This window comes from Schistocerca cancellata, chromosome 2 (genome assembly GCF_023864275.1).
Source record: "Schistocerca cancellata isolate TAMUIC-IGC-003103 chromosome 2, iqSchCanc2.1, whole genome shotgun sequence".
Classification (NCBI taxonomy): Eukaryota; Metazoa; Arthropoda; class Insecta; order Orthoptera; family Acrididae; genus Schistocerca; species Schistocerca cancellata.
The window spans coordinates 890,775,450-890,789,845 of NC_064627.1; positions in this window are offsets into that span (position 1 = coordinate 890,775,450).

Below are 14,396 nucleotides of genomic sequence, written 5' to 3' on the forward strand. Positions count from 1 at the left end.
GTGTTCGGACGCCGTTATCTCTGCCAGCTATGTTTTGGTGACGCTCGGCGACACTTGGCTGTATCGTGTCATAGTCGCTGCTCGCCGCAGTGGGTGACAGCAGCCGAGTATTCTGTCTTGTAATGATTTGGAGATTCCTCTCGAGAATGTGTACTAGCTGCGCCAAGGTGCGCCTACTGTTCCTAGTAGTTTGGTCATCCTTGTATTAGAGTGGGTCATCCGTTTGGGGGTGCCCGGTGTTGCGTGGAACTTATTAAACTGACTATTAAGAAACTGACTAACGATTTTTGTTACACTTAAAAGGAATTTCAAGAGTGAGTTCCGTGGAATTAGTCACTATATAACTGGTGGAATTCCATTGTTCGATGATTCTGTTTATTGGTCTAAGGTTCCCGTTGGGGACTTTGCTACTTTACTTAAAATTTATTATTTAATATTCTGTACTGTAGTAAAGGAGTTTTGCTATTTGGGGAGCAAAATAACTGATGATGGTCGAAGTAGAGAGGATATAAAATGTAGACTGGCAATGGCAAGGAAAGCGTTTCTGAAGAAGAGAAATTTGTTAACATCGAGTATAGATTTAAGTGTCAGGAAGTCAATTCTGAAAGTATTTGTATGGAGTGTAGCCATGTATGGAAGTGAAACATGGACGATAAATAGTTTTGACAAGAAGAGAATAGAAGCTTTCGAAATGTGGTGCTACAGAAGAATGCTGAAGATTAGGTCGGTAGATCACACAACTAATGAGGAGGTGTTGAATAGAATTGGGGAGAAGAGAAGTTTGTGGCACAACTTGACCAGAAGAAGGGATCGATTGGTGGGACATGTTCTGAGGCATCAAGGGATCACCAATTTAGTATTGGAGGGCAGCGTGGAGGGTAATAATCGTAGGGGGAGACCAAGAGACGAATACACCAAGCAGATTCAGAAGGATGTAGGGTGCAGTAGGTACTGGGAGATGAACAAGCTTGCACAGGATAGAGTAGCATGGAGAGCTGCATCAAACCAGTGTCAGGACTGAAGACCACAACAACAACAACATCTATATTTACCTTTGTATTTGTTATCGGTGGCTATTCGAAGGCTCGTTTTGTAAAAGATTTTGTGGAACTGTTTTTGGGGATATGTGTAATAAATCTTTGTGAACTACAAACCTGTGTTTGATTTTTCTTGTGATTGCCCTTAGTGACTGGTTTGAGTACTGTCAACTTCACGTCCAAACTTGTTTCATACCTATCCAGGCGATAGCCAACTATTTATTTAAAATGAGCCATGGTGGCTTCTCTGAGGGCGCGCGCGCGCGATCCTGCTGGGGCCTCTTGTGCGCGCGTTCCATTGATTCTGGCCCTTGTCGTATCATCTTCGCTTGGTTATGAGTTCCCTGTGGCGCTGTGTGGTAGGAAGTGGTGTTTGGGACACTGACAAGGGAACATCCCCATCGCACCCCCCTCAGATTTAGTTATAAGTTGGCACAATGGATAGGCCTTGAAAAACTGAACACAGATCGATCGAGAAAACAGGAAGACGTTGTGTGGAACTATGAAAAATTAAGCAAAATATACAAACTGGGTCGTCCATGTGTAAGTTAGGCAATATTAAGGGCAATGTGAGGCGAGGAGCGCCATGGTCCCGTGGCTAGCATGAACAGCTGCGGAACGAGAGGTCCTTGGTTCAAATCTGCCCTCCACTGAAAATTTTGCTTTCTTTATTTTCGCAAAGTTATGATCCGTCCATTCGTTCATTGACGTCTCTGTTCAAAGTTCAAATGGCTCTGAGCACTATGGGACTCAACATCTTAGGTCATAAGTCCCCTAGAACTTAGAACTACTTAAACCTAACTAACCTAAGGACATCACACACACCCATGCCCGAGGCAGGATTCGAACCTGCGACCGTAGCAGTCCCGCGGTTCCGGACTGCAGCGCCAGAACCGCTAGACCACCGCGGCCGGCGACATCTCTGTTCACTGTAATAAGTTTAGTGTCTGTGTTTTGCGACTGCACCGCAAAACCGTGTGATTAGTTGACGAAAGGACGTGCCTCCCCAATGGGAACCGAAAACATTTCATCGCAAGGTCATAGGTCAACCGATTCCTCCACAGGAAAACACGTCTGATATTTTGTATACGACACTGGTGACAGCATGTGCGTCACATGACAGGAATATGTTGTCGACCCACCTAACTAGTACACTTGGCGAATGGGTGAAAAGTTTCTTCTACCTTGCCCGATTTAGGTTTTCTTGTGGATGTAATAATCACTCCAAAAAAAGTGATGAAAACATAAGAGTTTTTCACATAAACTGAAAATAAAAAGTTAAAATTATCGGTCTAGGGAAGATTTGAACCAAGGACCTCTCGTTCCGCAGCTGTTCACGCTAACCACGAGACCACGGAACTCCTCGCCTCACATTGCCCTTAATATTGCTTATCTTACGCATGGACGACCCAGTTTGTATATTTTGCTTATTTTTTCATAGTTCCACACAACTTCTTCCTGTTTTCTTGATCGATCTGTGTTCAGTTTTTCAAGGCCTATCCACTGTGCCAACTTATAACTAAATCTGAGGGGGGTGCGATGGGGATGTTCCCTTGTGAGCTGGACGGAGTGTGCTTGAGTGTTCGGCTCCGGGCGATCGCAGCGAGTTGAAACCGGGCTATGGGGGCTCGCGTTTTCCTTCAGAGTTGACCATTGCTACAGGTGAGTTTAGCGGGCAAGGAGCGGCCCTCGTCGCGTGCAACCTGGTTACGAATTGCATCAGTCAGTTGTGGTGTGCTAACATGTTTTGGACAACCTGTTAGCAGCTACGAGGGGGAGGGCTACCTGGAATTTTGAAGCTACTAGCCTCCTTGGCATATATTTTAAATTATATATCAAGACTGTACAGTAAATACTGTACTTAAAGACTGTTAATTCTGCCCCGTTGTGAGCTGTCCAGGAATCCGGTTCCTTTATACCTTTCAGTGACTCCTTTTGGGACTGTGTGTGTCAATCTCGAAGTTCCTGTAAGCGCCACGCCGGCCGAAGTGGCCGTGCGGTTACAGGCGCTGCAGTCTGGAACCGCAAGACCGCTACGGTCGCAGGTTCGAATCCTGCCTCGGGCATGGATGTTTGTGATGTCCTTAGGTTAGTTAGGTTTAACTAGTTCTAAGTTCTAGGGGACTAATGACCTCAGCAGTTGAGTCCCATAGTGCTCAGAGCCATTTTTTTGTAAGCGCCACGCTAGTATTTTGCAGTTTTAACGTTGACGTGATTGTTTGTTATCATTGAATATTTGATACTACCGACTGCAATTTCTGTTTGTTGTAGACCTTATGGCCCTTCCTGGGGCGAATTATTGGATTTGGCCTGTAACTAAAGTTGTGCGCGCCTAGCCTAAAAGTACCCACGTGTGGGTCATGTCTGTGTGTGTGTCTGTGTGTGTGTGTGTGTGGTGTGTGTGTGTGTGCGTGCGTGCGTGTTTTTATTTACACACTCTCTCATTCCGCGTTAAGGAACCCTTCGGGTTACAGGTGTTCATTTTAACCGTCTATCTGCCGCCGCGCTGGGTAGCCGCACGGTTTAAGGGGGTCTTGTCAAGGTCCGCGCCTCCCCCCGCCGGAGGTTCGAGTCCTCCCTTGGGCGTGGGGTTATGTGTTGTCCTTAGCGTAAGATAGTTTAAGTTAGATTAAGTAGTGCGTAATCTTAGGAACCGATGACCTTAGCGGTTTGGTCCCATAAGACCTTACCACAAATTTTTCCGTCTATCTGCCATCTGGTGCGTATCCAAATTACGAATGTCCCTAAGAGACCCAGTACAGGTATACCTTGACTTTCTTAATCTTTTTTGAATTATTATGTAATTTTTTTAAATGACTTTGTACATTGTTTCTTGTTATTGTTAGGAAGATTAACTTGCTATATTTACGAACGGGGCGCTCCTATACTGAAGTTGCAATAGTTGGTTTCCTAGAAATACTCTTTAATTGGCAGATTAAGTATTGCTATGTATATTAATTCCTATCGAACTTGTTTGCTCATTGTTGTTTGGTACTTGTTGACAGCGTTGTATCGGCAGCGGCTGACGAGTTGCTGCTCTGCTGGTCCGGGGCAGGGACGCGTTTCCCTTCTGCTCCAGTGGCTTTCCCTTCATCGCACGAGGCCTGGATGTGGGGTAGGCCACGCGTGCTTCTGTGGACCTCCCGTTCCATCATCAAGTATAGTAGTTTATTGCCATTCTTTCCGTATCGTGTCGCGGTGGGGGTGTCACCGGATTAGCAAGTAATTTACTCAGTATCTATTATTCTAAGGTCCTTTGGGCGTGTGTTAAAAGCCTTTGGGCAAACTGAGCACTGAGTTTCTTGATTTCTTAAAAAAAGGGGGTTTAATTGTCATTAACATTTTAATAGTGTTTTAGGGATGCAGTGGTTCATTTAGGTAATTAACTTGATTTATGTGTAACAACTTTTGGCTAATCAGTGAAGTACCACTGTTTGCTTCGGGTTTTACAAGTGGGTAACTTTTGGCCAGCTTGTCCGTATCTTGTCTATACGAGAGCACTACTAACCAGTGGAAATGTATCAATTTTCATGTCTTTTATTTAACTTTTGTGGAACTTATATTCTAGTCCTGTTGTGGGATTACCCCACAATTGTGATGCTAGTCGTACGGACAGAATGCCACAGCAGGCTTATTTAGCTAGTTAACAGTTTGTTATCGGGCCACCATTCTATTGCACAGTTGATACGTTCTACGAGTACCTTTTGCAATTTTATGTATAATGTAAATGTCCTAATGCACTGTGATTTTAATTTAAAAACCTTAACTATCTGTACGTATTTGGCAAGAATCTTGGTAACTGTTAGTTAGCTTATGAGAGAAGTGTTATTAAATAAAAATATTGGTTTGGGAATGATAAATGACACATCAAGTTTGGCCAACATTCCATGTGTTCTTAAATTAATCCCAGTCCTTGTCCTCCTGGGTCTCGTAAACATAAGCCATAGATCCTCTACATGCTTCCATCATCCGCTAAAATATCAATTCCTCGTTGAAATAAGGCACTACTACTTCTTTGTGTAGTTTACCGAGCATCTAGATCTTTCTAGTCGTTTCAGTTAACAGTAGTACTTTGGTAATCACGGCTGCTATAAGCGCTTCGTGATCACCGATGCCAGTTTAGATGCGGACATCGCGAAAGAGGTCAGGTTTATGTGTTGCTGTCTCCGTCTGAACAGTACACAGAAGGCCCAATGGGACCTGTTGCTATCAGATCTAATACGTTTACGTTATGGTGGGGTTGTGAACTATCTGTTCTAAGAGAAGGCATTTAGTGATATATCACAGGATGTCTTGAACGCCCAAAAACTGAGTTCCTCACATTCATGGCTATAAATAAGCCTACAAGAAAAAGAAAAAGTTAATGTCATCCCCACTTTTGCTCTAAATTTAGAAAGAAGGCCCGAAGAAAAGCTCCACCACTTCAGGCTTTGGGTTGTGTAAATAAAGAACACAACAGTGCTTTCAAAAAACAGGAAAGGGTGATAGAAGGAAACGCTTTTTATTTTTCATCAACCCACCTCCAGCACATCTTCGCATAGTTTGGCGATTGCCGTCGGCATCAGCAGCAGAAAACCGGCGTCGTGGAGACGCATCAGAGATGCTACACGTGGCTCTTAATCGCGATGCACCCAGTGGAGACACAAGTTTCATACCTGCTACCCATTAACCGTCTCCTACCACACAGACTGGACATCTAATGCAAGATGATGGGGGTACACTACCTTCCACATGATATTAGCCATCGGTAGACGTGGAGAGAGAAGTGAAGTGCACATCTTCTCACAAGTCTGTGTAAATGGCTCTTGAGGGGATCGAATCTGTAAAATGATCTACGGATGATCCAGCTGCGAGGGCAGTAGCGGAATGCACTCCAGAGATAGTTCGAGAAATATTGTTGGGACTTTGGCTTCCTGAGAACTGTACAGTGCTCGTCGTTAAGATATTGCCAGAAATAGAGGGTTGATTTGTCACCGCCACCGCACAGGTAGTGGACAGTATGACCGCTAATCCAAGTCAGTTAGCCGCCCACGGGAACAGCTCATGCCCAGGAAGAGAAGCATGTATGTTGAGACTTTTTCAGGATACATGTGTTGATGAGCACCAATATCTGGCAGACCAAAGGCCTAACATCGCTCGCCTCGTTGCACCGGATGGCGTCTTCTTGAATGCTACACGTGGCTCTTAATCGCGATGCACCCAGTGGATACACAAGTTTCATACCTGCTACCCATTAACCGTCTCCTACCACACAGACTGGACATCTAATGCAAGATGATGGGGGTACACTACCTTCCACATGATATTAGCCATCGGTAGACGTGGAGAGAGAAGTGAAGTCTGGATATAGCTAAATTCAAGGAAGAAATAGCTCAAGCAGTAAAAGGGTACTGGGACATCTGTCAGTGCCACAGGAGCAACGAACGAGCTCGGGGTAAGAGTCCTCAGCAATAGACTGGTGAGGCAAGTCAGAGTACATCGCCACATCCTGACATGTGTGCTTCAAAAGAGGGCCCTTATTTGATGTTGGACATGACATTGAGGCTTAAGGCCCTTCGGGAGAATAAGGGACACAGACTTTAAATTTTAAATAACTTTCCTTGACTCACAAAGGAATACAATGTGGCCATTGACAGCGGATTGGGGAAAGTCTCGGCCATGTACAGGATGCCTGATGCGACACAAACGTTAGCGAACCAGGTCCGTTGCAGGGTTCAGAGACGATGGTCAAGGAGCTCCGTCTGGATCCGGCGTAATAAGCGCCTAATGTCCAGGGTCACAGGTCACCGTAAGACACCTTATGACGTCGTAGATACGTAGGGGAGCGACGCATTCATCAAGCAGCCCATGTTCAATAGGCAATTCGCGAGATTTGGGAATTTTAATGACGCTGCCTGAATTAGTGCCGTATGACTCCTCCCTTTCAAATGCATCTTGAACATCGTTGCTGCTGAGCAGGAGGAGAATCAGGTCGTCCATATAGGCTGTGCAACAAGAAGTGTGCCCACCAACAGTCAACCATGTGAGGTGTTGGCAGAGGCTGCAAAGTAACGGTTCCATGGTGACAGCGTATTTGGTCGCGAAAATAAGGCACCCTTGCCTCACCGATCATCGTAGTATAGTCGTGTAAGACGACCATGGTACTGAATCCTAGATCTCGTGCCCCAGATAAGACTGAAGCTGCCTGGGCATCTCGTATTCTGCATCATCACTACCAGACTAGAATGATTAAGCCTGCCAAAGGCCCAGCTGATATAAAAGGCGGCCAAGACCCCCACCATGCGTCATGTCCATGGAATCGCGATCATGTCACGCTATCTACATAAGGCAGTTCAGATGTTTTGTCCACCTGATTGTGGGATGCTATGAAGAAAGGCGGCCATTTAGAGGCGTGCTGGCAAAACCCTGTAAATATACCCATCTCAAAGTTCGGTAGCGACAGGTGATGATAGTCACTCTCGCAGTTTCCACTATTTGTTTGATGAACATGAACAAGCAACGCTTCGAGGAAGACGCCAGAAAGCTGTAACGCAGGGGACGTCAGGTCAAGGCATGTGTCCGTCCAGGCCATCGTCATTCGTGTAAAACTTTAATAGGAAGCCATCAAGTCCTTGCCATTTGTGAGGCAGGGTGACGAGTAGGGCTCACATCATCTCTTCGTCTGTCACGTCCACAAGTAATACCATTTGCTGCTCCCGCAGTAGCGTGCCATATGTAATGGAAGAGATCTCAGTCGCGTGCTAGAGGCGATGGTGTGAGGGTAGTGAGCCTGGAGAACATGACCGATCTCATGTTGTGGTAGTGGCACAACGAGTGTTGACCAAAGTTACAGCATAGATCGGCGCCTGTAACCGACACCAACATCCAGTGATGATGTGATGCCTCATCTGCTCTTCGTGGTCCATTCTACACATGGACCATGCACAAGCATTCATCCCTTCGAGGTGCTGCCTCGTGTGTGCCGTGACCTGCACTTTCTTGTGGTTCATTGCTTACTGATCGGCGAGGAAGTGTAGCATTGCTAAACTATCACGCAGAATGCAGTAACAAACATGTGGTGAGTGCTGCCTCCAGGCAGCGGCTTCCTTGCCATGACCAATCAACGCCTTCCTAAGAGCCAGCTTGGCGGGTAGCAGCCACCGAGTGAGTGCGGTCGGCTGAGCACCAATCCGACGGGCGCAATGTGTCCACGTTGCCTTCACAAGCAATCAACATCCAAGCAAATGTAGGTGACACGTTCCGTTTCCAGGGGCCGCGCCCATTCCATGGTGGCACAAGGTCACAGTGCATATATAGGCCAACGTCAGAAAGCCAATAGGTTATATTTCAGCGTCCCATGTGTCTTGAATAACGGAATGCGAGAGGTAGTCGCGGTCTGTGCGGCTGGAGGATGGCTGGTATAGTGCGTAAAACCCTTCCTATCTCCATGTACATATTCCCACGTGTCCATGAGTGGAAGGTTTGTTATGATGGGGGAGATGTTTCATATTGGCCACCGAGAATCGAACCTGGAATTTCTGCTTTTCGGATAGCCGAAGTGGTTAAGGTTCGAGTCCGGTCTGGCACAAATGTTCATCTGTAACCAGTAGGTAATATCTTCATGCTTGATGCAGCTAATGTCAGAAAGATTTCGCATTTGGGAATAAATATAATACCTTTGTTATAGCTGTATGAGCGTCACCGATGTCTGTTTCTTCATTATTAAACATAAGTATTACAAGCGTTGACGGGCAAATGACGAACGTAATGCTAAAGTTGAATACGTTTGTCTCCTTGGAACCCTGTAGCGGGAATACACGTAAACTCGCGAACGATGGCTCGTCGACAGTGTGACATATTTGGGCCGGCTCTGGTAACATGCTCAGTTCGGACCGCGTCTTCGTGAGAGGGCGGATGTCTGCTTGCGTTCGGCCTGTCGTGGAGTGCGCACGAGCGATTTCCTTGCTCGCCGCTTTTCCGTATATTTCGTCCCTCTTACGAGTGAACCATGTCACACTCTTTCCGTAGGGCAACGATCAATATCGCATTCCAGGCAGAATATACACGACCAGGATCTTTTGAAATTGAGAATCTTATACAGGTGATACTCACAGACGCGCCAGACGTCGTCATGATGGCTTTCAAGCCTTGGCAATGTACTCAGTCCACACCTACCCTGTTCTCAACGTCGTCCATCAACAGAAAATTAAATTGATGAAGTATGTGACATCATGCTTACTTATTGGGGGTTACAGGGCCATCATCATGTGTGATGGACAGCCCAGTGTTGGCTGTGGCCAGAAAGGACATGTCCACCAAAATTGTCTCCAGCGCCAGCTTGTACACACCCTAATCAATGAAGCTGCACTCACTGAGCCATCCACAGTCCTTCCCATCTCCTTTGTCATGGTCATCACACCAGCTGCAGATCTTCCACACGACCTTCGCAACCCGTCACAGATTATCGTTACAGAGACTGATCCAACACTGCAACCAGAGGCGTTATCGGGAGCAGACACTCGCCTTCCTAGCACCAGTGACAGTGACAATGAAATGGTGACTGGTGTTTTACCAACTTCCATCTTTCTTCCATCCGACACGGAGGCGACAGACAACTGATTCATTCTCTCACTGAACAGTATGTACAAAAATAATCCCCTCTCCCCCCACCGCCCCCTCCTTGAAGCACCATAAGTGGCACTCCCAGCCCCAGATGGTTCCTTTAACAACTTTGGCCACGTGATGACGACCAGATGTCCAATGACTCCATGTCCTCTGACACTCAGATATCGGATGGCAATGTTCCACCACCCCAAGACCATTTGATATCGCAGTGATGCAGGGATCCTGCATGGATCCCAGGTGTGGCTCCTGCAGTGCCGAGTCCACCTACATGCATAGCAGATAATCCATACCTTTGACGTGTTGCCTCGTGAGTACCGTGACCTGCACTTTGGCATGGTTCATTGCTTACTGATCGGCGAGCAAGTGTGGCATTGCGAAACTATCACACACAATGCAGTAATAAACATGTGGTGAATCCTGCCTCCAGGCAGCGACTTCCTTGCCATGACCAATCAATGCCTTCCTAAGTGCCAGCTTGGCGGGTAGCAGCCACCGAGTGAGAACGCCACATCCCTTCTGAAGAGCTCCTTGGCAGATGCGATGGAGGATGCCATCGAGCTATCGCCTAATGCCACGGAAAGGAATATCCTGATGGTTGGGCACAACAACGACAGAGTGACTGACGATGGGACGGATGTTGCAGCTGATCCATCCTGAATGGCTGCTGTTGAAGCGGACATCACTTTCGCAGTGGATGAGGAGACCCAACTATACTGACTGGCTACTCTCAACGTCAATGGCATCCGTGTGCACCATAAGATGATGATGTCAGAATGTAGCAAATGAAGATACAGCCCTCCTCCAGGGGCTCTATGTTCGGATTATGTCGGTCCTTTCAGATACACCGCTCACGTCTTGCACGCATCTGCCACTACATGGCAATCCTTCTCCTGATGGCTTCATTGCCGATGTGATTTTCCTCCCTGACGCAAGAGGCATGGTGCTCACTCTCCATTAGGTCAGAACCGTAAAAATCTATGCGTCCTCCGGATCGGGTCGTCACCATGAATGGTACGCTTTTTTTACAGATGCAGTCATGCCCTTGTTCAGGGGACATTCAGTCACCTTAATTTTCGGTGGGCATTTTAACTCCACCCAGGATCCAATGGGTCAATGGGTCAGCTGCTCCATGTCTGGCGCTATCCACCATAACAACCAAACTTCGACTGGTGGACACGTGGGAATACGTACATGGCAATAAGGAACGTTTCACACACTATACCAGCTACTCTTCCAGTGGCATAAATCGCTTCTATCTCTCGCATCCCAGGACACACAGGCCACCGAAATAAAGCCCATTGCCTTTTCTGACCATATGGCATATAAATATACTCTTCACCTTGGGATGAAAAGATGGTGTGGGATGGGCGCAGTCCCTGGTAATTGAATGCGTCACTCCTAAATTCAAATCGCAGAGGAAACGTGGAAATCCAGCACCTTTTCTCGAGCGGCTTACCCAACAGCACTCTCTTGGTGGCTGGTATGTGCGGCAAGGAAATCGCCGCCTGGGCTAACACTCACTTCATTTTTACTACCCCATTCTGCATGATTGTTCCACAATGCACTCACCTACCCATCAGCGAGCAATGAACTGCACTTAAGCGTAGGTCAAGGCACTCACGACGCAGCACTTTGAAGCACCGACTGGTCATCGGCACATCATGGATAGAATAAACCATGAGGGCCGTCGATGTATCACATTATCGCTGAAAGCTGACGACAGTAATGAGCGCTGATCCTTTTTGTAACTTTGTCCTATGGCCGCTGCATCACTATGCAGTGGGAGGTTAGACGTTTCCTCCATACTCACTACAGTCAACTTTTCATGGACTACCATCATAGCACCAGAGGCGATTGAGGAGATCTCTCGTGTTACATACGGCATTCTACCACTGGACGCACAAATGAAATTACTTGTGGATGTGATGAAGTAGGAGTTGGCTGCAGCTATACTGGCCGGCTTTCCTCATAAGTCGCCTGGACTCCATGGCTTCATGTAGGAATTTTACAGGATCTACCACTAGTTACTGACACCGGCCTGTGGTGCAACTTTCTGGTGTCTTCCTTGAAGCACTGCTTGTTCCTGTTCGTCAACCACATAGTGGAACCTGGTCTGTGACTATCATCCCCTGTCGCTACAGAACGCTGGCATGAAGGTCTTTACCCAGCTTTTGGCAGCATACCTTTGAAATGTACCTTTGCTTCGTAGTCTCCCACGATCAGACATCTTCAGGAGGAGATCACAACATCTGGACTGCCTTATGTCGATATCGTGAAAATGACTGCAGTTGCGTGGACATAGCGCGTGGCGGGGCCTCCCTTGATTTTAGCTGGTCTTTTTACAGGCTTAATCACTCCTGTCTGGTAGTGGTGATGCGGAATATAGGATCCCCAGACAGCTTCAGTCTGATCTGGGGTCTCTTTTCAGATCCTATACACCCTCGCCATGCAACTGTTACTGTGACAACACCTTACTTGGCGGAAACATTTTTGTTCCAGAGCCTACATAGAAGACCTGGTTCTCCTCCTGCTCAGCAGCAACCATGTTCAAACAGCACTGCAGTGGGTGGAGTCCTATGACACTGATGCAGGCAGCTCCATTAACATTCACAAATCTCACGCACTTCCAATGAATGCGTCGCTCCCCAGAGCGTCTACGATAAGATGTCTGGGCATTGATTTTACGGCCGACTGGCTCTGAACAGTAGACGCTTATTTTGCAGGATCCAGATTGAGTTCCTTGATCATTGGGTCTGAACCCTGGGCATGCTACAGCAGATCCAGTCTGCTAACGTTTATGTCGCATCAGGAATCCCGTACGTGGCGCAGACTTTTCCTAACCGGCTGTCAATGCTCAGACGCATTGTGGCCACATTGTATTGTTTTGAGAGTCTAGAAGGACAAAAGAGGTCTCAATTTTTGTCATGTCCAACTTCGAGCAAGATCCATCTTTGTAAGCACACATGTCAAGATGTGGCGATGTACTCTGAGTTGCCTTACCAGACTACTGTTAAGGGCCCTTAACCCCAGCTCGCTCATTGCCCCTGTCCCACTGACAGACGTCCCAGCGCTCTTTTATGACTTGAGCTTCTTCTTCGTTGAATACACCTGTATCCATATTACACGTCTCTTCACGTCTGCCTAAAGCCAAGGTAGTGCTTGCTTCGGTTGTGGCTTCCTTCCGAATGTCATTGAGGAAAAACACTCCCTCGTTCAGTGGAACGTGATCTGATAGACAGCGCACGTCCCTATTCTTGCTTGAGATGACCAGTCCATGTGGTACAAGAAGGTTAATGGAAAGCAGGTATGTCAGCCGCCTCCCCATTGGATAAATCTGGTGACATTGCCATTAGGTACCACGTGTGCCGTGGAATATGACGATGTCCAACGATTTGCTTGCTGCGTGGAGAACGATGTTAGGAGTTTGGTCTTCCAAATGTTGATTTTCATCAGAGCAACGACTGCTGACAACGACAAAGCCCACATGTTTCTCTTCCTGGGCTGACTTGGAGTAGTGGGCACGGTGTCCACTGCCTGTTTGGTGGAGGTGGCAAATCAGCTCTCGATTTTTGGCAATATCTTAACGACCAACATTGTGCAGTTGCCAAAAACCCCAAGCCCCAACAAAATTTCTCGAACATTCTATGGAGTGCATTCCACAATCCTGCTTGTTGCTGGATCATTCATGCTAGGAGCAACTTACAGACGTTTATTTCCTTCATTTTACAGGTTCAAACCTCTAAACAGTTATTCATACTCCCCTGTGAGAACTCGTGCATAGACGATCTACTGATGCCTCGCAACTGAGTGGGTTTTCTCGCTAATGTTGAAGGCAATCGCCAGACTCTGCCAGGATATGTTGCTGCGACGGAGGTGGATTAATATAAAATAAAAAATAAAAATAATAATTAAAATATAAAGAACAAAATAAAATAAAATAAAAAGAAACCCCCTTGTATCCTCATTTTCTGTTTGGTAGACTTTATTGGGGTGATTATTGACAGACAAAAAATGCCTGAAGTTTTTTCCATTTTTTTGGAGGGGGGTGGGGGCATAGGGTGAAAATTGTTGTGGCATTAGCTTCTCCTTTTTTTGTAGATGTGATGAACAAGGGGAAAAAGCTATGGGAGATGAACTTCCTAGCCGACATCACTAAAAAGAGCTTTATTGCAGATAACCGGTTTTGGTAAAGCAAAGTTGCAATCTTCATATTTGTTACAAAATTACAAGAAGTGCTATAAACCGTTGTACAAATAATGTAACCATAACCCATAGGAGAACCAAATGTCATCATACCTCCTTAAAGGTTATTACAAACATCTTGATCCAACTATACATAACATCATTCCATTGTTTTAGAGGGACACAAAACATGAAATGAGCGATGCGTTGGCACGTCAAAATTAAAATACTATGTAACTCACAAATCGCCAAAATATCGTTTGTATAACGTATCACATCATGCCTACGTGGACGCCACAGGACTAACTGTCAGTTGTCAAGGCATGAGACGAACTGACCACACGCACAACAGGTGTCACTGCATAAAACATATTCTACCAGTACAAGTCAAACACGTAATTTAAAAACAATCGTGTTTCTAAATACGCTTACATAAAAATGCCTGAAATGTTCCAAATGGTTCAAATGGCTCTGAGCACTGTGGGACTTGATATTTGAGGTCATCAGTCCCCTAGACTTAGAACTACTTAAACCTAAGTAACCCAAGGACATCACACACATCCATGTCCGAGG